The sequence below is a fragment of the Lissotriton helveticus genome, chromosome 12, assembly GCF_964261635.1.
Source record: "Lissotriton helveticus chromosome 12, aLisHel1.1, whole genome shotgun sequence".
Taxonomy (NCBI): Eukaryota; Metazoa; Chordata; class Amphibia; order Caudata; family Salamandridae; genus Lissotriton; species Lissotriton helveticus.
Window position 1 is genome coordinate 658,020,668 of NC_136073.1, and position 23,490 is coordinate 658,044,157.

The 23,490-nt window shown below is 46.7% G+C and overlaps 23 non-coding genes across 23 annotated transcripts; all 23 read left to right on the forward strand.

Moving 5' to 3' along the window:
- Positions 1 to 180: 180 nt before the first annotated feature.
- Positions 181 to 295, forward strand: LOC144801627 (U5 spliceosomal RNA). Its single transcript, XR_013605431.1, has one exon. It is a non-coding gene; the product is annotated as a U5 spliceosomal RNA (small nuclear RNA).
- A 933-nt stretch (positions 296 to 1,228) lies between these two features.
- Positions 1,229 to 1,343, forward strand: LOC144801628 (U5 spliceosomal RNA). Its single transcript, XR_013605432.1, has one exon. It is a non-coding gene; the product is annotated as a U5 spliceosomal RNA (small nuclear RNA).
- A 934-nt stretch (positions 1,344 to 2,277) lies between these two features.
- On the forward strand, positions 2,278 to 2,392 carry LOC144801629 (U5 spliceosomal RNA). Its single transcript, XR_013605433.1, has one exon. It is a non-coding gene; the product is annotated as a U5 spliceosomal RNA (small nuclear RNA).
- A 933-nt stretch (positions 2,393 to 3,325) lies between these two features.
- LOC144801630 (U5 spliceosomal RNA) lies at positions 3,326 to 3,440 on the forward strand. The gene has a single exon (XR_013605434.1). It is a non-coding gene; the product is annotated as a U5 spliceosomal RNA (small nuclear RNA).
- A 933-nt stretch (positions 3,441 to 4,373) lies between these two features.
- Positions 4,374 to 4,488, forward strand: LOC144801631 (U5 spliceosomal RNA). Its single transcript, XR_013605435.1, has one exon. It is a non-coding gene; the product is annotated as a U5 spliceosomal RNA (small nuclear RNA).
- Positions 4,489 to 5,421: 933 nt separating this feature from the next.
- Positions 5,422 to 5,536, forward strand: LOC144801632 (U5 spliceosomal RNA). Its single transcript, XR_013605436.1, has one exon. It is a non-coding gene; the product is annotated as a U5 spliceosomal RNA (small nuclear RNA).
- Positions 5,537 to 6,469: 933 nt separating this feature from the next.
- On the forward strand, positions 6,470 to 6,584 carry LOC144800425 (U5 spliceosomal RNA). The gene has a single exon (XR_013604328.1). It is a non-coding gene; the product is annotated as a U5 spliceosomal RNA (small nuclear RNA).
- A 934-nt stretch (positions 6,585 to 7,518) lies between these two features.
- LOC144800533 (U5 spliceosomal RNA) lies at positions 7,519 to 7,633 on the forward strand. The gene has a single exon (XR_013604429.1). It is a non-coding gene; the product is annotated as a U5 spliceosomal RNA (small nuclear RNA).
- Positions 7,634 to 8,566: 933 nt separating this feature from the next.
- On the forward strand, positions 8,567 to 8,681 carry LOC144801633 (U5 spliceosomal RNA). The gene has a single exon (XR_013605437.1). It is a non-coding gene; the product is annotated as a U5 spliceosomal RNA (small nuclear RNA).
- Positions 8,682 to 9,614: 933 nt separating this feature from the next.
- LOC144801636 (U5 spliceosomal RNA) lies at positions 9,615 to 9,729 on the forward strand. Its single transcript, XR_013605439.1, has one exon. It is a non-coding gene; the product is annotated as a U5 spliceosomal RNA (small nuclear RNA).
- A 934-nt stretch (positions 9,730 to 10,663) lies between these two features.
- LOC144801637 (U5 spliceosomal RNA) lies at positions 10,664 to 10,778 on the forward strand. Its single transcript, XR_013605440.1, has one exon. It is a non-coding gene; the product is annotated as a U5 spliceosomal RNA (small nuclear RNA).
- A 933-nt stretch (positions 10,779 to 11,711) lies between these two features.
- LOC144801638 (U5 spliceosomal RNA) lies at positions 11,712 to 11,826 on the forward strand. The gene has a single exon (XR_013605441.1). It is a non-coding gene; the product is annotated as a U5 spliceosomal RNA (small nuclear RNA).
- Positions 11,827 to 12,759: 933 nt separating this feature from the next.
- LOC144801639 (U5 spliceosomal RNA) lies at positions 12,760 to 12,874 on the forward strand. Its single transcript, XR_013605443.1, has one exon. It is a non-coding gene; the product is annotated as a U5 spliceosomal RNA (small nuclear RNA).
- Positions 12,875 to 13,807: 933 nt separating this feature from the next.
- LOC144801640 (U5 spliceosomal RNA) lies at positions 13,808 to 13,922 on the forward strand. Its single transcript, XR_013605444.1, has one exon. It is a non-coding gene; the product is annotated as a U5 spliceosomal RNA (small nuclear RNA).
- A 933-nt stretch (positions 13,923 to 14,855) lies between these two features.
- Positions 14,856 to 14,970, forward strand: LOC144800426 (U5 spliceosomal RNA). The gene has a single exon (XR_013604329.1). It is a non-coding gene; the product is annotated as a U5 spliceosomal RNA (small nuclear RNA).
- Positions 14,971 to 15,903: 933 nt separating this feature from the next.
- Positions 15,904 to 16,018, forward strand: LOC144801641 (U5 spliceosomal RNA). Its single transcript, XR_013605445.1, has one exon. It is a non-coding gene; the product is annotated as a U5 spliceosomal RNA (small nuclear RNA).
- A 934-nt stretch (positions 16,019 to 16,952) lies between these two features.
- On the forward strand, positions 16,953 to 17,067 carry LOC144801642 (U5 spliceosomal RNA). The gene has a single exon (XR_013605446.1). It is a non-coding gene; the product is annotated as a U5 spliceosomal RNA (small nuclear RNA).
- A 933-nt stretch (positions 17,068 to 18,000) lies between these two features.
- On the forward strand, positions 18,001 to 18,115 carry LOC144801643 (U5 spliceosomal RNA). The gene has a single exon (XR_013605447.1). It is a non-coding gene; the product is annotated as a U5 spliceosomal RNA (small nuclear RNA).
- A 933-nt stretch (positions 18,116 to 19,048) lies between these two features.
- LOC144800427 (U5 spliceosomal RNA) lies at positions 19,049 to 19,163 on the forward strand. Its single transcript, XR_013604330.1, has one exon. It is a non-coding gene; the product is annotated as a U5 spliceosomal RNA (small nuclear RNA).
- Positions 19,164 to 20,096: 933 nt separating this feature from the next.
- On the forward strand, positions 20,097 to 20,211 carry LOC144801644 (U5 spliceosomal RNA). The gene has a single exon (XR_013605448.1). It is a non-coding gene; the product is annotated as a U5 spliceosomal RNA (small nuclear RNA).
- A 933-nt stretch (positions 20,212 to 21,144) lies between these two features.
- On the forward strand, positions 21,145 to 21,259 carry LOC144801646 (U5 spliceosomal RNA). The gene has a single exon (XR_013605449.1). It is a non-coding gene; the product is annotated as a U5 spliceosomal RNA (small nuclear RNA).
- Positions 21,260 to 22,192: 933 nt separating this feature from the next.
- LOC144801648 (U5 spliceosomal RNA) lies at positions 22,193 to 22,307 on the forward strand. Its single transcript, XR_013605451.1, has one exon. It is a non-coding gene; the product is annotated as a U5 spliceosomal RNA (small nuclear RNA).
- A 933-nt stretch (positions 22,308 to 23,240) lies between these two features.
- On the forward strand, positions 23,241 to 23,355 carry LOC144801649 (U5 spliceosomal RNA). Its single transcript, XR_013605452.1, has one exon. It is a non-coding gene; the product is annotated as a U5 spliceosomal RNA (small nuclear RNA).
- The last annotated feature ends 135 nt before the right edge of the window (positions 23,356 to 23,490 follow it).

Genomic DNA, 23,490 nt, shown 5'->3' on the forward strand with positions numbered 1-23,490 from the left:
TGTCCACCTTTTTGATTTTCTGTGCTTTGAGCAGAGACTCTGAAATTTGGGCCTGCTTCCCTCACCGGCCTGGTTCTTGTCCTCTTTCTTAGATTTTGAAAATACCTCTCAGGTCCTCACCCTCGCAATGACGGGGTCTTTGATGTGGTGCCACTTACCCCCAGAGAGCCATATTCTAACTTACTCTGGTTTCTCTTCAAAACGAAAAAATCTTTCGCCTTTTACTAAAGATTTCCGTGGAGAGGAACATTTACGAGTTTATTCAATTTTTTTAAGCCTTACCACAGGTGAGGCTGTTTATTGTGTGTTTAAAAGAAAAGCATTAGAAATTGGGGAATATCTGCGAGTTGTCTGCTGCTGTTTTTTGGGGACATGAGCTTAGGTGTTTTATTCCTGAACTCTCTGCTTGCTCATTTGCATAGACAGAGTGCAGGAGAGGTGCATCATGGGAAAGAGCTTGTGCAGTGCATGAGATTGCTTTTCGTGACTATCTTGGAATTTCACGATAGCAGGCAGTATGTGTTCTCCTCTCTTAATATTCCTGCTGTCAGAGGCCAGACGTCACCCTCCTTTTTCAAGGTGGCACCTAGACTCACGCTGTGCTTTTCATAGGGCTTGCCCGTTATTTGTGCCCGTTGGAGGTGCCCCATAGAGGTTGGCCAATCCTGAGTCGGTGCCCTGAGAGGGTGGCCAATCCTGAGTCAGATTCCTCTCAGGTACACTTGAAGCGGCACGCCAGTCCTGTTTCATGTGCCTCTAGCCTAGACAGATATATACTTCTATATTCAGGTTTAATGAAAGTACGTGCGAAAAAGGGACTTAAAGTGCATGGCTATGTGCAGAGCACAGTGGTGGCTCACAGCCTAACGATTGGAAGGATGGTGTGGAAAGCGTAAAATCGCTGGGGGACAAAAGTCCTACAGTGCCACTTCACCTAAAGCCTGATGCACGCTTCCCGTTCCCCTTGCCCAGCATCCGCAACGCCTCCTAATGAGCTGAGGTGTGTACAGAAAAGAATTTGCATATTCACAGACAGACGCATGGGAACTGTCCACCTTTTTGATTTTCTGTGCTTTGAGCAGAGACTCTGAAATTTGGGCCTGCTTCCCTCACCGGCCTGGTTCTTGTCCTCTTTCTTAGATTTTGAAAATACCTCTCAGGTCCTCACCCTCGCAATGAAGGGGTCTTTGATGTGGTGCCACTTACCCCCAGAGAGCCATATTCTAACTTACTCTGGTTTCTCTTCAAAACGAAAAAATCTTTCGCCTTTTACTAAAGATTTCCGTGGAGAGGAACATTTACGAGTTTATTCAATTTTTTTAAGCCTTACCACAGGTGAGGCTGTTTATTGTGTGTTTAAAAGAAAAGCATTAGAAATTGGAGAATATCTGCGAGTTGTCTGCTGCTGTTTTTTGGGGACATGAGCTTAGGTGTTTTATTCCTGAACTCCTCTGCTTGCTCATTTGCATAGACAGAGTGCAGGAGAGGTGCATCATGGGAAAGAGCTTGTGCAGTGCATGAGATTGCTTTTCGTGACTATCTTGGAATTTTATGATAGCAGGCAGTATGTTTTCTCCTCTCTTAATATTCCTGCTGTCAGAGGCCAGACGTCACCCTCCTTTTTCAAGGTGGCACCTAGACTCACGCTGTGCTTTTCATAGGGCTTGCCCGTTATTTGTGCCCGTTGGAGGTGCCCCATAGAGGTTGGCCAATCCTGAGTCGGTGCCCTGAGAGGGTGGCCAATCCTGAGTCAGATTCCTCTCAGGTACACTTGAAGCGGCACGCCAGTCCTGTTTCATGTGCCTCTAGCCTAGACAGATATATGCTTCTATATTCAGGTTTAATGAAAGTACGTGCGAAAAAGGGACTTAAAGTGCATGGCTATGTGCAGAGCACAGTGGTGGCTCACAGCCTAACGATTGGAAGGATGGTGTGGAAAGCGTAAAATCGCTGGGGGACAAAAGTCCTACAGTGCCACTTCACCTAAAGCCTGATGCACGCTTCCCGTTCCCCTTGCCCAGCATCCGCAACGCCTCCTAATGAGCTGAGGTGTGTACAGAAAAGAATTTGCATATTCCCAGACAGACGCATGGGAACTGTCCACCTTTTTGATTTTCTGTGCTTTGAGCAGAGACTCTGAAATTTGGGCCTGCTTCCCTCACCGGCCTGGTTCTTGTCCTCTTTCTTAGATTTTGAAAATACCTCTCAGGTCCTCACCCTCGCAATGACGGGGTCTTTGATGTGGTGCCACTTACCCCCAGAGAGCCATATTCTAACTTACTCTGGTTTCTCTTCAAAACGAAAAAATCTTTCGCCTTTTACTAAAGATTTCCGTGGAGAGGAACATTTACGAGTTTATTCAATTTTTTTAAGCCTTACCACAGGTGAGGCTGTTTATCGTGTGTTTAAAAGAAAAGCATTAGAAATTGAGGAATATCTGCGAGTTGTCTGATGCTGTTTTTTGGGGACATGAGCTTAGGTGTTTTATTCCTGAACTCTCTGCTTGCTCATTTGCATAGACAGAGTGCAGGAGAGGTGCATCATGGGAAAGAGCTTGTGCAGTGCATGAGATTGCTTTTCGTGACTATCTTGGAATTTCACGATAGCAGGCAGTATGTTTTCTCCTCTCTTAATATTCCTGCTGTCAGAGGCCAGACGTCACCCTCCTTTTTCAAGGTGGCACCTAGACTCACGCTGTGCTTTTCATAGGGCTTGCCCGTTATTTGTGCCCGTTGGAGGTGCCCCATAGAGGTTGGCCAATCCTGAGTCGGTGCCCTGAGATGGTGGCCAATCCTGAGTCAGATTCCTCTCAGGTACACTTGAAGCGGCACGCCAGTCCTGTTTCATGTGCCTCTAGCCTAGACAGATATATACTTCTATATTCAGGTTTAATGAAAGTACGTGTGAAAAAGGGACTTAAAGTGCATGGCTATGTGCAGAGCACAGTGGTGGCTCACAGCCTATCGATTGGAAGGATGGTGTGGAAAGCGTAAAATCGCTGGGGGACGAAAGTCCTACAGTGCCACTTCACCTAAAGCCTGATGCACGCTTCCCGTTCCCCTTGCCCAGCAGCTGCAACGCCTCCTAATGAGGTGAGGTGTGTACAGAAAAGAATTTGCATATTCCCAGACAGACGCATGGGAACTGTCCACCTTTTTGATTTTCTGTGCTTTGAGCAGAGACTCTGAAATTTGGGCCTGCTTCCCTCACCGGCCTGGTTCTTGTCCTCTTTCTTAGATTTTGAAAATACCTCTCAGGTCCTCACCCTCGCAATGACGGGGTCTTTGATGTGGTGCCACTTACCCCCAGAGAGCCATATTCTAACTTACTCTGGTTTCTCTTCAAAACGAAAAAATCTTTCGCCTTTTACTAAAGATTTCCGTGGAGAGGAACATTTACGAGTTTATTCAATTTTTTTAAGCCTTACCACAGGTGAGGCTGTTTATTGTGTGTTTAAAAGAAAAGCATTAGAAATTGGGGAATATCTGCGAGTTGTCTGCTGCTGTTTTTTGGGGACATGAGCTTAGGTGTTTTATTCCTGAACTCTCTGCTTGCTCATTTGCATAGACAGAGTGCAGGAGAGGTGCATCATGGGAAAGAGCTTGTGCAGTGCATGAGATTGCTTTTCGTGACTATCTTGGAATTTCACGATAGCAGGCAGTATGTTTTCTCCTCTCTTAATATTCCTGCTGTCAGAGGCCAGACGTCACCCTCCTTTTTCAAGGTGGCACCTAGACTCACGCTGTGCTTTTCATAGGGCTTGCCCGTTATTTGTGCCCGTTGGAGGTGCCCCATAGAGGTTGGCCAATCCTGAGTCGGTGCCCTGAGAGGGTGGCCAATCCTGAGTCAGATTCCTCTCAGGTACACTTGAAGCGGCACGCCAGTCCTGTTTCATGTGCCTCTAGCCTAGACAGATATATGCTTCTATATTCAGGTTTAATGAAAGTACGTGCGAAAAAGGGACTTAAAGTGCATGGCTATGTGCAGAGCACAGTGGTGGCTCACAGCCTAACGATTGGAAGGATGGTGTGGAAAGCGTAAAATCGCTGGGGGACAAAAGTCCTACAGTGCCACTTCACCTAAAGCCTGATGCACGCTTCCCGTTCCCCTTGCCCAGCATCCGCAACGCCTCCTAATGAGCTGAGGTGTGTACAGAAAAGAATTTGCATATTCCCAGACAGACGCATGGGAACTGTCCACCTTTTTGATTTTCTGTGCTTTGAGCAGAGACTCTGAAATTTGGGCCTGCTTCCCTCACCGGCCTGGTTCTTGTCCTCTTTCTTAGATTTTGAAAATACCTCTCAGGTCCTCACCCTCGCAATGACGGGGTCTTTGATGTGGTGCCACTTACCCCCAGAGAGCCATATTCTAACTTACTCTGGTTTCTCTTCAAAACGAAAAAATCTTTCGCCTTTTACTAAAGATTTCCGTGGAGAGGAACATTTACGAGTTTATTCAATTTTTTTAAGCCTTACCACAGGTGAGGCTGTTTATCGTGTGTTTAAAAGAAAAGCATTAGAAATTGAGGAATATCTGCGAGTTGTCTGATGCTGTTTTTTGGGGACATGAGCTTAGGTGTTTTATTCCTGAACTCTCTGCTTGCTCATTTGCATAGACAGAGTGCAGGAGAGGTGCATCATGGGAAAGAGCTTGTGCAGTGCATGAGATTGCTTTTCGTGACTATCTTGGAATTTCACGATAGCAGGCAGTATGTTTTCTCCTCTCTTAATATTCCTGCTGTCAGAGGCCAGACGTCACCCTCCTTTTTCAAGGTGGCACCTAGACTCACGCTGTGCTTTTCATAGGGCTTGCCCGTTATTTGTGCCCGTTGGAGGTGCCCCATAGAGGTTGGCCAATCCTGAGTCGGTGCCCTGAGATGGTGGCCAATCCTGAGTCAGATTCCTCTCAGGTACACTTGAAGCGGCACGCCAGTCCTGTTTCATGTGCCTCTAGCCTAGACAGATATATACTTCTATATTCAGGTTTAATGAAAGTACGTGCGAAAAAGGGACTTAAAGTGCATGGCTATGTGCAGAGCACAGTGGTGGCTCACAGCCTATCGATTGGAAGGATGGTGTGGAAAGCGTAAAATCGCTGGGGGACGAAAGTCCTACAGTGCCACTTCACCTAAAGCCTGATGCACGCTTCCCGTTCCCCTTGCCCAGCAGCTGCAACGCCTCCTAATGAGGTGAGGTGTGTACAGAAAAGAATTTGCATATTCCCAGACAGACGCATGGGAACTGTCCACCTTTTTGATTTTCTGTGCTTTGAGCAGAGACTCTGAAATTTGGGCCTGCTTCCCTCACCGGCCTGGTTCTTGTCCTCTTTCTTAGATTTTGAAAATACCTCTCAGGTCCTCACCCTCGCAATGACGGGGTCTTTGATGTGGTGCCACTTACCCCCAGAGAGCCATATTCTAACTTACTCTGGTTTCTCTTCAAAACGAAAAAATCTTTCGCCTTTTACTAAAGATTTCCGTGGAGAGGAACATTTACGAGTTTATTCAATTTTTTTAAGCCTTACCACAGGTGAGGCTGTTTATTGTGTGTTTAAAAGAAAAGCATTAGAAATTGGGGAATATCTGCGAGTTGTCTGCTGCTGTTTTTTGGGGACATGAGCTTAGGTGTTTTATTCCTGAACTCTCTGCTTGCTCATTTGCATAGACAGAGTGCAGGAGAGGTGCATCATGGGAAAGAGCTTGTGCAGTGCATGAGATTGCTTTTCGTGACTATCTTGGAATTTCACGATAGCAGGCAGTATGTTTTCTCCTCTCTTAATATTCCTGCTGTCAGAGGCCAGACGTCACCCTCCTTTTTCAAGGTGGCACCTAGACTCACGCTGTGCTTTTCATAGGGCTTGCCCGTTATTTGTGCCCGTTGGAGGTGCCCCATAGAGGTTGGCCAATCCTGAGTCGGTGCCCTGAGAGGGTGGCCAATCCTGAGTCAGATTCCTCTCAGGTACACTTGAAGCGGCACGCCAGTCCTGTTTCATGTGCCTCTAGCCTAGACAGATATATACTTCTATATTCAGGTTTAATGAAAGTACGTGCGAAAAAGGGACTTAAAGTGCATGGCTATGTGCAGAGCACAGTGGTGGCTCACAGCCTAACGATTGGAAGGATGGTGTGGAAAGCGTAAAATCGCTGGGGGACAAAAGTCCTACAGTGCCACTTCACCTAAAGCCTGATGCACGCTTCCCGTTCCCCTTGCCCAGCATCCGCAACGCCTCCTAATGAGCTGAGGTGTGTACAGAAAAGAATTTGCATATTCACAGACAGACGCATGGGAACTGTCCACCTTTTTGATTTTCTGTGCTTTGAGCAGAGACTCTGAAATTTGGGCCTGCTTCCCTCACCGGCCTGGTTCTTGTCCTCTTTCTTAGATTTTGAAAATACCTCTCAGGTCCTCACCCTCGCAATGACGGGGTCTTTGATGTGGTGCCACTTACCCCCAGAGAGCCATATTCTAACTTACTCTGGTTTCTTTTCAAAACGAAAAAATCTTTCGCCTTTTACTAAAGATTTCCGTGGAGAGGAACATTTACGAGTTTATTCAATTTTTTTAAGCCTTACCACAGGTGAGGCTGTTTATTGTGTGTTTAAAAGAAAAGCATTAGAAATTGGGGAATATCTGCGAGTTGTCTGCTGCTGTTTTTTGGGGACATGAGCTTAGGTGTTTTATTCCTGAACTCCTCTGCTTGCTCATTTGCATAGACAGAGTGCAGGAGAGGTGCATCATGGGAAAGAGCTTGTGCAGTGCATGAGATTGCTTTTCGTGACTATCTTGGAATTTCATGATAGCAGGCAGTATGTTTTCTCCTCTCTTAATATTCCTGCTGTCAGAGGCCAGACGTCACCCTCCTTTTTCAAGGTGGCACCTAGACTCACGCTGTGCTTTTCATAGGGCTTGCCCGTTATTTGTGCCCGTTGGAGGTGCCCCATAGAGGTTGGCCAATCCTGAGTCGGTGCCCTGAGAGGGTGGCCAATCCTGAGTCAGATTCCTCTCAGGTACACTTGAAGCAGCACGCCAGTCCTGTTTCATGTGCCTCTAGCCTAGACAGATATATGCTTCTATATTCAGGTTTAATGAAAGTACGTGCGAAAAAGGGACTTAAAGTGCATGGCTATGTGCAGAGCACAGTGGTGGCTCACAGCCTAACGATTGGAAGGATGGTGTGGAAAGCGTAAAATCGCTGGGGGACAAAAGTCCTACAGTGCCACTTCACCTAAAGCCTGATGCACGCTTCCCGTTCCCCTTGCCCAGCATCCGCAACGCCTCCTAATGAGCTGAGGTGTGTACAGAAAAGAATTTGCATATTCCCAGACAGACGCATGGGAACTGTCCACCTTTTTGATTTTCTGTGCTTTGAGCAGAGACTCTGAAATTTGGGCCTGCTTCCCTCACCGGCCTGGTTCTTGTCCTCTTTCTTAGATTTTGAAAATACCTCTCAGGTCCTCACCCTCGCAATGACGGGGTCTTTGATGTGGTGCCACTTACCCCCAGAGAGCCATATTCTAACTTACTCTGGTTTCTCTTCAAAACGAAAAAATCTTTCGCCTTTTACTAAAGATTTCCGTGGAGAGGAACATTTGCGAGTTTATTCAATTTTTTTAAGTCTTACCACAGGTGAGGCTGTTTATCGTGTGTTTAAAAGAAAAGCATTAGAAATTGAGGAATATCTGAGAGTTGTCTGATGCTGTTTTTTGGGGACATGAGCTTAGGTGTTTTATTCCTGAACTCTCTGCTTGCTCATTTGCATAGACAGAGTGCAGGAGAGGTGCATCATGGGAAAGAGCTTGTGCAGTGCATGAGATTGCTTTTCGTGACTATCTTGGAATTTCACGATAGCAGGCAGTATGTTTTCTCCTCTCTTAATATTCCTGCTGTCAGAGGCCAGACGTCACCCTCCTTTTTCAAGGTGGCACCTAGACTCACGCTGTGCTTTTCATAGGGCTTGCCCGTTATTTGTGCCCGTTGGAGGTGCCCCATAGAGGTTGGCCAATCCTGAGTCGGTGCCCTGAGAGGGTGGCCAATCCTGAGTCAGATTCCTCTCAGGTACACTTGAAGCGGCACGCCAGTCCTGTTTCATGTGCCTCTAGCCTAGACAGATATATACTTCTATATTCAGGTTTAATGAAAGTACGTGCGAAAAAGGGACTTAAAGTGCATGGCTATGTGCAGAGCACAGTGGTGGCTCACAGCCTAACGATTGGAAGGATGGTGTGGAAAGCGTAAAATCGCTGGGGGACAAAAGTCCTACAGTGCCACTTCACCTAAAGCCTGATGCACGCTTCCCGTTCCCCTTGCCCAGCAGCCGCAATGCCTCCTAATGAGCTGAGGTGTGTACAGAAAAGAATTTGCATATTCCCAGACAGACGCATGGGAACTGTCCACCTTTTTGATTTTCTGTGCTTTGAGCAGAGACTCTGAAATTTGGGCCTGCTTCCCTCACCGGCCTGGTTCTTGTCCTCTTTCTTAGATTTTGAAAATACCTCTCAGGTCCTCACCCTCGCAATGACGGGGTCTTTGATGTGGTGCCACTTACCCCCAGAGAGCCATATTCTAACTTACTCTGGTTTCTCTTCAAAACGAAAAAATCTTTCGCCTTTTACTAAAGATTTCCGTGGAGAGGAACATTTACGAGTTTATTCAATTTTTTTAAGCCTTACCACAGGTGAGGCTGTTTATTGTGTGTTTAAAAGAAAAGCATTAGAAATTGGGGAATATCTGCGAGTTGTCTGCTGCTGTTTTTTGGGGACATGAGCTTAGGTGTTTTATTCCTGAACTCTCTGCTTGCTCATTTGCATAGACAGAGTGCAGGAGAGGTGCATCATGGGAAAGAGCTTGTGCAGTGCATGAGATTGCTTTTCGTGACTATCTTGGAATTTCACGATAGCAGGCAGTATGTGTTCTCCTCTCTTAATATTCCTGCTGTCAGAGGCCAGACGTCACCCTCCTTTTTCAAGGTGGCACCTAGACTCACGCTGTGCTTTTCATAGGGCTTGCCCGTTATTTGTGCCCGTTGGAGGTGCCCCATAGAGGTTGGCCAATCCTGAGTCGGTGCCCTGAGAGGGTGGCCAATCCTGAGTCAGATTCCTCTCAGGTACACTTGAAGCGGCACGCCAGTCCTGTTTCATGTGCCTCTAGCCTAGACAGATATATACTTCTATATTCAGGTTTAATGAAAGTACGTGCGAAAAAGGGACTTAAAGTGCATGGCTATGTGCAGAGCACAGTGGTGGCTCACAGCCTAACGATTGGAAGGATGGTGTGGAAAGCGTAAAATCGCTGGGGGACAAAAGTCCTACAGTGCCACTTCACCTAAAGCCTGATGCACGCTTCCCGTTCCCCTTGCCCAGCATCCGCAACGCCTCCTAATGAGCTGAGGTGTGTACAGAAAAGAATTTGCATATTCACAGACAGACGCATGGGAACTGTCCACCTTTTTGATTTTCTGTGCTTTGAGCAGAGACTCTGAAATTTGGGCCTGCTTCCCTCACCGGCCTGGTTCTTGTCCTCTTTCTTAGATTTTGAAAATACCTCTCAGGTCCTCACCCTCGCAATGAAGGGGTCTTTGATGTGGTGCCACTTACCCCCAGAGAGCCATATTCTAACTTACTCTGGTTTCTCTTCAAAACGAAAAAATCTTTCGCCTTTTACTAAAGATTTCCGTGGAGAGGAACATTTACGAGTTTATTCAATTTTTTTAAGCCTTACCACAGGTGAGGCTGTTTATTGTGTGTTTAAAAGAAAAGCATTAGAAATTGGAGAATATCTGCGAGTTGTCTGCTGCTGTTTTTTGGGGACATGAGCTTAGGTGTTTTATTCCTGAACTCCTCTGCTTGCTCATTTGCATAGACAGAGTGCAGGAGAGGTGCATCATGGGAAAGAGCTTGTGCAGTGCATGAGATTGCTTTTCGTGACTATCTTGGAATTTTATGATAGCAGGCAGTATGTTTTCTCCTCTCTTAATATTCCTGCTGTCAGAGGCCAGACGTCACCCTCCTTTTTCAAGGTGGCACCTAGACTCACGCTGTGCTTTTCATAGGGCTTGCCCGTTATTTGTGCCCGTTGGAGGTGCCCCATAGAGGTTGGCCAATCCTGAGTCGGTGCCCTGAGAGGGTGGCCAATCCTGAGTCAGATTCCTCTCAGGTACACTTGAAGCGGCACGCCAGTCCTGTTTCATGTGCCTCTAGCCTAGACAGATATATGCTTCTATATTCAGGTTTAATGAAAGTACGTGCGAAAAAGGGACTTAAAGTGCATGGCTATGTGCAGAGCACAGTGGTGGCTCACAGCCTAACGATTGGAAGGATGGTGTGGAAAGCGTAAAATCGCTGGGGGACAAAAGTCCTACAGTGCCACTTCACCTAAAGCCTGATGCACGCTTCCCGTTCCCCTTGCCCAGCATCCGCAACGCCTCCTAATGAGCTGAGGTGTGTACAGAAAAGAATTTGCATATTCCCAGACAGACGCATGGGAACTGTCCACCTTTTTGATTTTCTGTGCTTTGAGCAGAGACTCTGAAATTTGGGCCTGCTTCCCTCACCGGCCTGGTTCTTGTCCTCTTTCTTAGATTTTGAAAATACCTCTCAGGTCCTCACCCTCGCAATGACGGGGTCTTTGATGTGGTGCCACTTACCCCCAGAGAGCCATATTCTAACTTACTCTGGTTTCTCTTCAAAACGAAAAAATCTTTCGCCTTTTACTAAAGATTTCCGTGGAGAGGAACATTTACGAGTTTATTCAATTTTTTTAAGCCTTACCACAGGTGAGGCTGTTTATCGTGTGTTTAAAAGAAAAGCATTAGAAATTGAGGAATATCTGCGAGTTGTCTGATGCTGTTTTTTGGGGACATGAGCTTAGGTGTTTTATTCCTGAACTCTCTGCTTGCTCATTTGCATAGACAGAGTGCAGGAGAGGTGCATCATGGGAAAGAGCTTGTGCAGTGCATGAGATTGCTTTTCGTGACTATCTTGGAATTTCACGATAGCAGGCAGTATGTTTTCTCCTCTCTTAATATTCCTGCTGTCAGAGGCCAGACGTCACCCTCCTTTTTCAAGGTGGCACCTAGACTCACGCTGTGCTTTTCATAGGGCTTGCCCGTTATTTGTGCCCGTTGGAGGTGCCCCATAGAGGTTGGCCAATCCTGAGTCGGTGCCCTGAGATGGTGGCCAATCCTGAGTCAGATTCCTCTCAGGTACACTTGAAGCGGCACGCCAGTCCTGTTTCATGTGCCTCTAGCCTAGACAGATATATACTTCTATATTCAGGTTTAATGAAAGTACGTGTGAAAAAGGGACTTAAAGTGCATGGCTATGTGCAGAGCACAGTGGTGGCTCACAGCCTATCGATTGGAAGGATGGTGTGGAAAGCGTAAAATCGCTGGGGGACGAAAGTCCTACAGTGCCACTTCACCTAAAGCCTGATGCACGCTTCCCGTTCCCCTTGCCCAGCAGCTGCAACGCCTCCTAATGAGGTGAGGTGTGTACAGAAAAGAATTTGCATATTCCCAGACAGACGCATGGGAACTGTCCACCTTTTTGATTTTCTGTGCTTTGAGCAGAGACTCTGAAATTTGGGCCTGCTTCCCTCACCGGCCTGGTTCTTGTCCTCTTTCTTAGATTTTGAAAATACCTCTCAGGTCCTCACCCTCGCAATGACGGGGTCTTTGATGTGGTGCCACTTACCCCCAGAGAGCCATATTCTAACTTACTCTGGTTTCTCTTCAAAACGAAAAAATCTTTCGCCTTTTACTAAAGATTTCCGTGGAGAGGAACATTTACGAGTTTATTCAATTTTTTTAAGCCTTACCACAGGTGAGGCTGTTTATTGTGTGTTTAAAAGAAAAGCATTAGAAATTGGGGAATATCTGCGAGTTGTCTGCTGCTGTTTTTTGGGGACATGAGCTTAGGTGTTTTATTCCTGAACTCTCTGCTTGCTCATTTGCATAGACAGAGTGCAGGAGAGGTGCATCATGGGAAAGAGCTTGTGCAGTGCATGAGATTGCTTTTCGTGACTATCTTGGAATTTCACGATAGCAGGCAGTATGTTTTCTCCTCTCTTAATATTCCTGCTGTCAGAGGCCAGACGTCACCCTCCTTTTTCAAGGTGGCACCTAGACTCACGCTGTGCTTTTCATAGGGCTTGCCCGTTATTTGTGCCCGTTGGAGGTGCCCCATAGAGGTTGGCCAATCCTGAGTCGGTGCCCTGAGAGGGTGGCCAATCCTGAGTCAGATTCCTCTCAGGTACACTTGAAGCGGCACGCCAGTCCTGTTTCATGTGCCTCTAGCCTAGACAGATATATGCTTCTATATTCAGGTTTAATGAAAGTACGTGCGAAAAAGGGACTTAAAGTGCATGGCTATGTGCAGAGCACAGTGGTGGCTCACAGCCTAACGATTGGAAGGATGGTGTGGAAAGCGTAAAATCGCTGGGGGACAAAAGTCCTACAGTGCCACTTCACCTAAAGCCTGATGCACGCTTCCCGTTCCCCTTGCCCAGCATCCGCAACGCCTCCTAATGAGCTGAGGTGTGTACAGAAAAGAATTTGCATATTCCCAGACAGACGCATGGGAACTGTCCACCTTTTTGATTTTCTGTGCTTTGAGCAGAGACTCTGAAATTTGGGCCTGCTTCCCTCACCGGCCTGGTTCTTGTCCTCTTTCTTAGATTTTGAAAATACCTCTCAGGTCCTCACCCTCGCAATGACGGGGTCTTTGATGTGGTGCCACTTACCCCCAGAGAGCCATATTCTAACTTACTCTGGTTTCTCTTCAAAACGAAAAAATCTTTCGCCTTTTACTAAAGATTTCCGTGGAGAGGAACATTTACGAGTTTATTCAATTTTTTTAAGCCTTACCACAGGTGAGGCTGTTTATCGTGTGTTTAAAAGAAAAGCATTAGAAATTGAGGAATATCTGCGAGTTGTCTGATGCTGTTTTTTGGGGACATGAGCTTAGGTGTTTTATTCCTGAACTCTCTGCTTGCTCATTTGCATAGACAGAGTGCAGGAGAGGTGCATCATGGGAAAGAGCTTGTGCAGTGCATGAGATTGCTTTTCGTGACTATCTTGGAATTTCACGATAGCAGGCAGTATGTTTTCTCCTCTCTTAATATTCCTGCTGTCAGAGGCCAGACGTCACCCTCCTTTTTCAAGGTGGCACCTAGACTCACGCTGTGCTTTTCATAGGGCTTGCCCGTTATTTGTGCCCGTTGGAGGTGCCCCATAGAGGTTGGCCAATCCTGAGTCGGTGCCCTGAGATGGTGGCCAATCCTGAGTCAGATTCCTCTCAGGTACACTTGAAGCGGCACGCCAGTCCTGTTTCATGTGCCTCTAGCCTAGACAGATATATACTTCTATATTCAGGTTTAATGAAAGTACGTGCGAAAAAGGGACTTAAAGTGCATGGCTATGTGCAGAGCACAGTGGTGGCTCACAGCCTATCGATTGGAAGGATGGTGTGGAAAGCGTAAAATCGCTGGGGGACGAAAGTCCTACAGTGCCACTTCACCTAAAGCCTGATGCACGCTTCCCGTTCCCCTTGCCCAGCAGCTGCAACGCCTCCTAATGAGGTGAGGTGTGTACAGAAAAGAATTTGCATATTCCCAGACAGACGCATGGGAACTGTCCACCTTTTTGATTTTCTGTGCTTTGAGCAGAGACTCTGAAATTTGGGCCTGCTTCCCTCACCGGCCTGGTTCTTGTCCTCTTTCTTAGATTTTGAAAATACCTCTCAGGTCCTCACCCTCGCAATGACGGGGTCTTTGATGTGGTGCCACTTACCCCCAGAGAGCCATATTCTAACTTACTCTGGTTTCTCTTCAAAACGAAAAAATCTTTCGCCTTTTACTAAAGATTTCCGTGGAGAGGAACATTTACGAGTTTATTCAATTTTTTTAAGCCTTACCACAGGTGAGGCTGTTTATTGTGTGTTTAAAAGAAAAGCATTAGAAATTGGGGAATATCTGCGAGTTGTCTGCTGCTGTTTTTTGGGGACATGAGCTTAGGTGTTTTATTCCTGAACTCTCTGCTTGCTCATTTGCATAGACAGAGTGCAGGAGAGGTGCATCATGGGAAAGAGCTTGTGCAGTGCATGAGATTGCTTTTCGTGACTATCTTGGAATTTCACGATAGCAGGCAGTATGTTTTCTCCTCTCTTAATATTCCTGCTGTCAGAGGCCAGACGTCACCCTCCTTTTTCAAGGTGGCACCTAGACTCACGCTGTGCTTTTCATAGGGCTTGCCCGTTATTTGTGCCCGTTGGAGGTGCCCCATAGAGGTTGGCCAATCCTGAGTCGGTGCCCTGAGAGGGTGGCCAATCCTGAGTCAGATTCCTCTCAGGTACACTTGAAGCGGCACGCCAGTCCTGTTTCATGTGCCTCTAGCCTAGACAGATATATACTTCTATATTCAGGTTTAATGAAAGTACGTGCGAAAAAGGGACTTAAAGTGCATGGCTATGTGCAGAGCACAGTGGTGGCTCACAGCCTAACGATTGGAAGGATGGTGTGGAAAGCGTAAAATCGCTGGGGGACAAAAGTCCTACAGTGCCACTTCACCTAAAGCCTGATGCACGCTTCCCGTTCCCCTTGCCCAGCATCCGCAACGCCTCCTAATGAGCTGAGGTGTGTACAGAAAAGAATTTGCATATTCACAGACAGACGCATGGGAACTGTCCACCTTTTTGATTTTCTGTGCTTTGAGCAGAGACTCTGAAATTTGGGCCTGCTTCCCTCACCGGCCTGGTTCTTGTCCTCTTTCTTAGATTTTGAAAATACCTCTCAGGTCCTCACCCTCGCAATGACGGGGTCTTTGATGTGGTGCCACTTACCCCCAGAGAGCCATATTCTAACTTACTCTGGTTTCTTTTCAAAACGAAAAAATCTTTCGCCTTTTACTAAAGATTTCCGTGGAGAGGAACATTTACGAGTTTATTCAATTTTTTTAAGCCTTACCACAGGTGAGGCTGTTTATTGTGTGTTTAAAAGAAAAGCATTAGAAATTGGGGAATATCTGCGAGTTGTCTGCTGCTGTTTTTTGGGGACATGAGCTTAGGTGTTTTATTCCTGAACTCCTCTGCTTGCTCATTTGCATAGACAGAGTGCAGGAGAGGTGCATCATGGGAAAGAGCTTGTGCAGTGCATGAGATTGCTTTTCGTGACTATCTTGGAATTTCATGATAGCAGGCAGTATGTTTTCTCCTCTCTTAATATTCCTGCTGTCAGAGGCCAGACGTCACCCTCCTTTTTCAAGGTGGCACCTAGACTCACGCTGTGCTTTTCATAGGGCTTGCCCGTTATTTGTGCCCGTTGGAGGTGCCCCATAGAGGTTGGCCAATCCTGAGTCGGTGCCCTGAGAGGGTGGCCAATCCTGAGTCAGATTCCTCTCAGGTACACTTGAAGCGGCACGCCAGTCCTGTTTCATGTGCCTCTAGCCTAGACAGATATATACTTCTATATTCAGGTTTAATGAAGTACGTGCGAAAAAGGGACTTAAAGTGCATGGCTATGTGCAGAGCACAGTGGTGGCTCACAGCCTATCGATTGGAAGGATGGTGTGGAAAGCGTAAAATCGCTGGGGGACGAAAGTCCTACAGTGCCACTTCACCTAAAGCCTGATGCACGCTTCCCGTTCCCCTTGCCCAGCAGCTGCAACGCCTCCTAATGAGCTGAGGTGTGTACAGAAAAGAATTTGCATATTCCCAGACAGACGCATGGGAACTGTCCACCTTTTTGATTTTCTGTGCTTTGAGCAGAGACTCTGAAATTTGGGCCTGCTTCCCTCACCGGCCTGGTTCTTGTCCTCTTTCTTAGATTTTGAAAATACCTCTCAGGTCCTCACCCTCGCAATGAAGGGGTCTTTGATGTGGTGCCACTTACCCCCAGAGAGCCATATTCTAACTTACTCTGGTTTCTCTTCAAAACGAAAAAATCTTTCGCCTTTTACTAAAGATTTCCGTGGAGAGGAACATTTACGAGTTTATTCAATTTTTTTAAGCCTTACCACAGGTGAGGCTGTTTATTGTGTGTTTAAAAGAAAAGCATTAGAAATTGGAGAATATCTGCGAGTTGTCTGCTGCTGTTTTTTGGGGACATGAGCTTAGGTGTTTTATTCCTGAACTCCTCTGCTTGCTCATTTGCATAGACAGAGTGCAGGAGAGGTGCATCATGGGAAAGAGCTTGTGCAGTGCATGAGATTGCTTTTCGTGACTATCTTGGAATTTCATGATAGCAGGCAGTATGTTTTCTCCTCTCTTAATATTCCTGCTGTCAGAGGCCAGACGTCACCCTCCTTTTTCAAGGTGGCACCTAGACTCACGCTGTGCTTTTCATAGGGCTTGCCCGTTATTTGTGCCCGTTGGAGGTGCCCCATAGAGGTTGGCCAATCCTGAGTCGGTGCCCTGAGAGGGTGGCCAATCCTGAGTCAGATTCCTCTCAGGTACACTTGAAGCGGCACGCCAGTCCTGTTTCATGTGCCTCTAGCCTAGACAGATATATGCTTCTATATTCAGGTTTAATGAAAGTACGTGCGAAAAAGGGACTTAAAGTGCATGGCTATGTGCAGAGCACAGTGGTGGCTCACAGCCTAACGATTGGAAGGATGGTGTGGAAAGCGTAAAATCGCTGGGGGACAAAAGTCCTACAGTGCCACTTCACCTAAAGCCTGATGCACGCTTCCCGTTCCCCTTGCCCAGCATCCGCAACGCCTCCTAATGAGCTGAGGTGTGTACAGAAAAGAATTTGCATATTCCCAGACAGACGCATGGGAACTGTCCACCTTTTTGATTTTCTGTGCTTTGAGCAGAGACTCTGAAATTTGGGCCTGCTTCCCTCACCGGCCTGGTTCTTGTCCTCTTTCTTAGATTTTGAAAATACCTCTCAGGTCCTCACCCTCGCAATGACGGGGTCTTTGATGTGGTGCCACTTACCCCCAGAGAGCCATATTCTAACTTACTCTGGTTTCTCTTCAAAACGAAAAAATCTTTCGCCTTTTACTAAAGATTTCCGTGGAGAGGAACATTTACGAGTTTATTCAATTTTTTTAAGCCTTACCACAGGTGAGGCTGTTTATCGTGTGTTTAAAAGAAAAGCATTAGAAATTGAGGAATATCTGCGAGTTGTCTGATGCTGTTTTTTGGGGACATGAGCTTAGGTGTTTTATTCCTGAACTCTCTGCTTGCTCATTTGCATAGACAGAGTGCAGGAGAGGTGCATCATGGGAAAGAGCTTGTGCAGTGCATGAGATTGCTTTTCGTGACTATCTTGGAATTTCACGATAGCAGGCAGTATGTTTTCTCCTCTCTTAATATTCCTGCTGTCAGAGGCCAGACGTCACCCTCCTTTTTCAAGGTGGCACCTAGACTCACGCTGTGCTTTTCATAGGGCTTGCCCGTTATTTGTGCCCGTTGGAGGTGCCCCATAGAGGTTGGCCAATCCTGAGTCGGTGCCCTGAGATGGTGGCCAATCCTGAGTCAGATTCCTCTCAGGTACACTTGAAGCGGCACGCCAGTCCTGTTTCATGTGCCTCTAGCCTAGACAGATATATACTTCTATATTCAGGTTTAATGAAAGTACGTGCGAAAAAGGGACTTAAAGTGCATGGCTATGTGCAGAGCACAGTGGTGGCTCACAGCCTATCGATTGGAAGGATGGTGTGGAAAGCGTAAAATCGCTGGGGGACGAAAGTCCTACAGTGCCACTTCACCTAAAGCCTGATGCACGCTTCCCGTTCCCCTTGCCCAGCAGCTGCAACGCCTCCTAATGAGGTGAGGTGTGTACAGAAAAGAATTTGCATATTCCCAGACAGACGCATGGGAACTGTCCACCTTTTTGATTTTCTGTGCTTTGAGCAGAGACTCTGAAATTTGGGCCTGCTTCCCTCACCGGCCTGGTTCTTGTCCTCTTTCTTAGATTTTGAAAATACCTCTCAGGTCCTCACCCTCGCAATGACGGGGTCTTTGATGTGGTGCCACTTACCCCCAGAGAGCCATATTCTAACTTACTCTGGTTTCTCTTCAAAACGAAAAAATCTTTCGCCTTTTACTAAAGATTTCCGTGGAGAGGAACATTTACGAGTTTATTCAATTTTTTTAAGCCTTACCACAGGTGAGGCTGTTTATTGTGTGTTTAAAAGAAAAGCATTAGAAATTGGGGAATATCTGCGAGTTGTCTGCTGCTGTTTTTTGGGGACATGAGCTTAGGTGTTTTATTCCTGAACTCTCTGCTTGCTCATTTGCATAGACAGAGTGCAGGAGAGGTGCATCATGGGAAAGAGCTTGTGCAGTGCATGAGATTGCTTTTCGTGACTATCTTGGAATTTCACGATAGCAGGCAGTATGTTTTCTCCTCTCTTAATATTCCTGCTGTCAGAGGCCAGACGTCACCCTCCTTTTTCAAGGTGGCACCTAGACTCACGCTGTGCTTTTCATAGGGCTTGCCCGTTATTTGTGCCCGTTGGAGGTGCCCCATAGAGGTTGGCCAATCCTGAGTCGGTGCCCTGAGAGGGTGGCCAATCCTGAGTCAGATTCCTCTCAGGTACACTTGAAGCGGCACGCCAGTCCTGTTTCATGTGCCTCTAGCCTAGACAGATATATACTTCTATATTCAGGTTTAATGAAAGTACGTGCGAAAAAGGGACTTAAAGTGCATGGCTATGTGCAGAGCACAGTGGTGGCTCACAGCCTAACGATTGGAAGGATGGTGTGGAAAGCGTAAAATCGCTGGGGGACAAAAGTCCTACAGTGCCACTTCACCTAAAGCCTGATGCACGCTTCCCGTTCCCCTTGCCCAGCATCCGCAACGCCTCCTAATGAGCTGAGGTGTGTACAGAAAAGAATTTGCATATTCACAGACAGACGCATGGGAACTGTCCACCTTTTTGATTTTCTGTGCTTTGAGCAGAGACTCTGAAATTTGGGCCTGCTTCCCTCACCGGCCTGGTTCTTGTCCTCTTTCTTAGATTTTGAAAATACCTCTCAGGTCCTCACCCTCGCAATGACGGGGTCTTTGATGTGGTGCCACTTACCCCCAGAGAGCCATATTCTAACTTACTCTGGTTTCTTTTCAAAACGAAAAAATCTTTCGCCTTTTACTAAAGATTTCCGTGGAGAGGAACATTTACGAGTTTATTCAATTTTTTTAAGCCTTACCACAGGTGAGGCTGTTTATCGTGTGTTTAAAAGAAAAGCATTAGAAATTGAGGAATATCTGCGAGTTGTCTGATGCTGTTTTTTGGGGACATGAGCTTAGGTGTTTTATTCCTGAACTCTCTGCTTGCTCATTTGCATAGACAGAGTGCAGGAGAGGTGCATCATGGGAAAGAGCTTGTGCAGTGCATGAGATTGCTTTTCGTGACTATCTTGGAATTTCACGATAGCAGGCAGTATGTTTTCTCCTCTCTTAATATTCCTGCTGTCAGAGGCCAGACGTCACCCTCCTTTTTCAAGGTGGCACCTAGACTCACGCTGTGCTTTTCATAGGGCTTGCCCGTTATTTGTGCCCGTTGGAGGTGCCCCATAGAGGTTGGCCAATCCTGAGTCGGTGCCCTGAGAGGGTGGCCAATCCTGAGTCAGATTCCTCTCAGGTACACTTGAAGCGGCACGCCAGTCCTGTTTCATGTGCCTCTAGCCTAGACAGATATATGCTTCTATATTCAGGTTTAATGAAAGTACGTGCGAAAAAGGGACTTAAAGTGCATGGCTATGTGCAGAGCACAGTGGTGGCTCACAGCCTAACGATTGGAAGGATGGTGTGGAAAGCGTAAAATCGCTGGGGGACAAAAGTCCTACAGTGCCACTTCACCTAAAGCCTGATGCACGCTTCCCGTTCCCCTTGCCCAGCATCCGCAACGCCTCCTAATGAGCTGAGGTGTGTACAGAAAAGAATTTGCATATTCCCAGACAGACGCATGGGAACTGTCCACCTTTTTGATTTTCTGTGCTTTGAGCAGAGACTCTGAAATTTGGGCCTGCTTCCCTCACCGGCCTGGTTCTTGTCCTCTTTCTTAGATTTTGAAAATACCTCTCAGGTCCTCACCCTCGCAATGACGGGGTCTTTGATGTGGTGCCACTTACCCCCAGAGAGCCATATTCTAACTTACTCTGGTTTCTCTTCAAAACGAAAAAATCTTTCGCCTTTTACTAAAGATTTCCGTGGAGAGGAACATTTACGAGTTTATTCAATTTTTTTAAGCCTTACCACAGGTGAGGCTGTTTATCGTGTGTTTAAAAGAAAAGCATTAGAAATTGAGGAATATCTGCGAGTTGTCTGATGCTGTTTTTTGGGGACATGAGCTTAGGTGTTTTATTCCTGAACTCTCTGCTTGCTCATTTGCATAGACAGAGTGCAGGAGAGGTGCATCATGGGAAAGAGCTTGTGCAGTGCATGAGATTGCTTTTCGTGACTATCTTGGAATTTCACGATAGCAGGCAGTATGTTTTCTCCTCTCTTAATATTCCTGCTGTCAGAGGCCAGACGTCACCCTCCTTTTTCAAGGTGGCACCTAGACTCACGCTGTGCTTTTCATAGGGCTTGCCCGTTATTTGTGCCCGTTGGAGGTGCCCCATAGAGGTTGGCCAATCCTGAGTCGGTGCCCTGAGATGGTGGCCAATCCTGAGTCAGATTCCTCTCAGGTACACTTGAAGCGGCACGCCAGTCCTGTTTCATGTGCCTCTAGCCTAGACAGATATATACTTCTATATTCAGGTTTAATGAAAGTACGTGCGAAAAAGGGACTTAAAGTGCATGGCTATGTGCAGAGCACAGTGGTGGCTCACAGCCTATCGATTGGAAGGATGGTGTGGAAAGCGTAAAATCGCTGGGGGACGAAAGTCCTACAGTGCCACTTCACCTAAAGCCTGATGCACGCTTCCCGTTCCCCTTGCCCAGCAGCTGCAACGCCTCCTAATGAGGTGAGGTGTGTACAGAAAAGAATTTGCATATTCCCAGACAGACGCATGGGAACTGTCCACCTTTTTGATTTTCTGTGCTTTGAGCAGAGACTCTGAAATTTGGGCCTGCTTCCCTCACCGGCCTGGTTCTTGTCCTCTTTCTTAGATTTTGAAAATACCTCTCAGGTCCTCACCCTCGCAATGACGGGGTCTTTGATGTGGTGCCACTTACCCCCAGAGAGCCATATTCTAACTTACTCTGGTTTCTCTTCAAAACGAAAAAATCTTTCGCCTTTTACTAAAGATTTCCGTGGAGAGGAACATTTACGAGTTTATTCAATTTTTTTAAGCCTTACCACAGGTGAGGCTGTTTATTGTGTGTTTAAAAGAAAAGCATTAGAAATTGGGGAATATCTGCGAGTTGTCTGCTGCTGTTTTTTGGGGACATGAGCTTAGGTGTTTTATTCCTGAACTCTCTGCTTGCTCATTTGCATAGACAGAGTGCAGGAGAGGTGCATCATGGGAAAGAGCTTGTGCAGTGCATGAGATTGCTTTTCGTGACTATCTTGGAATTTCACGATAGCAGGCAGTATGTTTTCTCCTCTCTTAATATTCCTGCTGTCAGAGGCCAGACGTCACCCTCCTTTTTCAAGGTGGCACCTAGACTCACGCTGTGCTTTTCATAGGGCTTGCCCGTTATTTGTGCCCGTTGGAGGTGCCCCATAGAGGTTGGCCAATCCTGAGTCGGTGCCCTGAGAGGGTGGCCAATCCTGAGTCAGATTCCTCTCAGGTACACTTGAAGCGGCACGCCAGTCCTGTTTCATGTGCCTCTAGCCTAGACAGATATATGCTTCTATATTCAGGTTTAATGAAAGTACGTGCGAAAAAGGGACTTAAAGTGCATGGCTATGTGCAGAGCACAGTGGTGGCTCACAGCCTAACGATTGGAAGGATGGTGTGGAAAGCGTAAAATCGCTGGGGGACAAAAGTCCTACAGTGCCACTTCACCTAAAGCCTGATGCACGCTTCCCGTTCCCCTTGCCCAGCATCCGCAACGCCTCCTAATGAGCTGAGGTGTGTACAGAAAAGAATTTGCATATTCCCAGACAGACGCATGGGAACTGTCCACCTTTTTGATTTTCTGTGCTTTGAGCAGAGACTCTGAAATTTGGGCCTGCTTCCCTCACCGGCCTGGTTCTTGTCCTCTTTCTTAGATTTTGAAAATACCTCTCAGGTCCTCACCCTCGCAATGACGGGGTCTTTGATGTGGTGCCACTTACCCCCAGAGAGCCATATTCTAACTTACTCTGGTTTCTCTTCAAAACGAAAAAATCTTTCGCCTTTTACTAAAGATTTCCGTGGAGAGGAACATTTACGAGTTTATTCAATTTTTTTAAGCCTTACCACAGGTGAGGCTGTTTATCGTGTGTTTAAAAGAAAAGCATTAGAAATTGAGGAATATCTGCGAGTTGTCTGATGCTGTTTTTTGGGGACATGAGCTTAGGTGTTTTATTCCTGAACTCTCTGCTTGCTCATTTGCATAGACAGAGTGCAGGAGAGGTGCATCATGGGAAAGAGCTTGTGCAGTGCATGAGATTGCTTTTCGTGACTATCTTGGAATTTCACGATAGCAGGCAGTATGTTTTCTCCTCTCTTAATATTCCTGCTGTCAGAGGCCAGACGTCACCCTCCTTTTTCAAGGTGGCACCTAGACTCACGCTGTGCTTTTCATAGGGCTTGCCCGTTATTTGTGCCCGTTGGAGGTGCCCCATAGAGGTTGGCCAATCCTGAGTCGGTGCCCTGAGATGGTGGCCAATCCTGAGTCAGATTCCTCTCAGGTACACTTGAAGCGGCACGCCAGTCCTGTTTCATGTGCCTCTAGCCTAGACAGATATATACTTCTATATTCAGGTTTAATGAAAGTACGTGCGAAAAAGGGACTTAAAGTGCATGGCTATGTGCAGAGCACAGTGGTGGCTCACAGCCTATCGATTGGAAGGATGGTGTGGAAAGCGTAAAATCGCTGGGGGACGAAAGTCCTACAGTGCCACTTCACCTAAAGCCTGATGCACGCTTCCCGTTCCCCTTGCCCAGCAGCTGCAACGCCTCCTAATGAGGTGAGGTGTGTACAGAAAAGAATTTGCATATTCCCAGACAGACGCATGGGAACTGTCCACCTTTTTGATTTTCTGTGCTTTGAGCAGAGACTCTGAAATTTGGGCCTGCTTCCCTCACCGGCCTGGTTCTTGTCCTCTTTCTTAGATTTTGAAAATACCTCTCAGGTCCTCACCCTCGCAATGACGGGGTCTTTGATGTGGTGCCACTTACCCCCAGAGAGCCATATTCTAACTTACTCTGGTTTCTCTTCAAAACGAAAAAATCTTTCGCCTTTTACTAAAGATTTCCGTGGAGAGGAACATTTACGAGTTTATTCAATTTTTTTAAGCCTTACCACAGGTGAGGCTGTTTATTGTGTGTTTAAAAGAAAAGCATTAGAAATTGGGGAATATCTGCGAGTTGTCTGCTGCTGTTTTTTGGGGACATGAGCTTAGGTGTTTTATTCCTGAACTCTCTGCTTGCTCATTTGCATAGACAGAGTG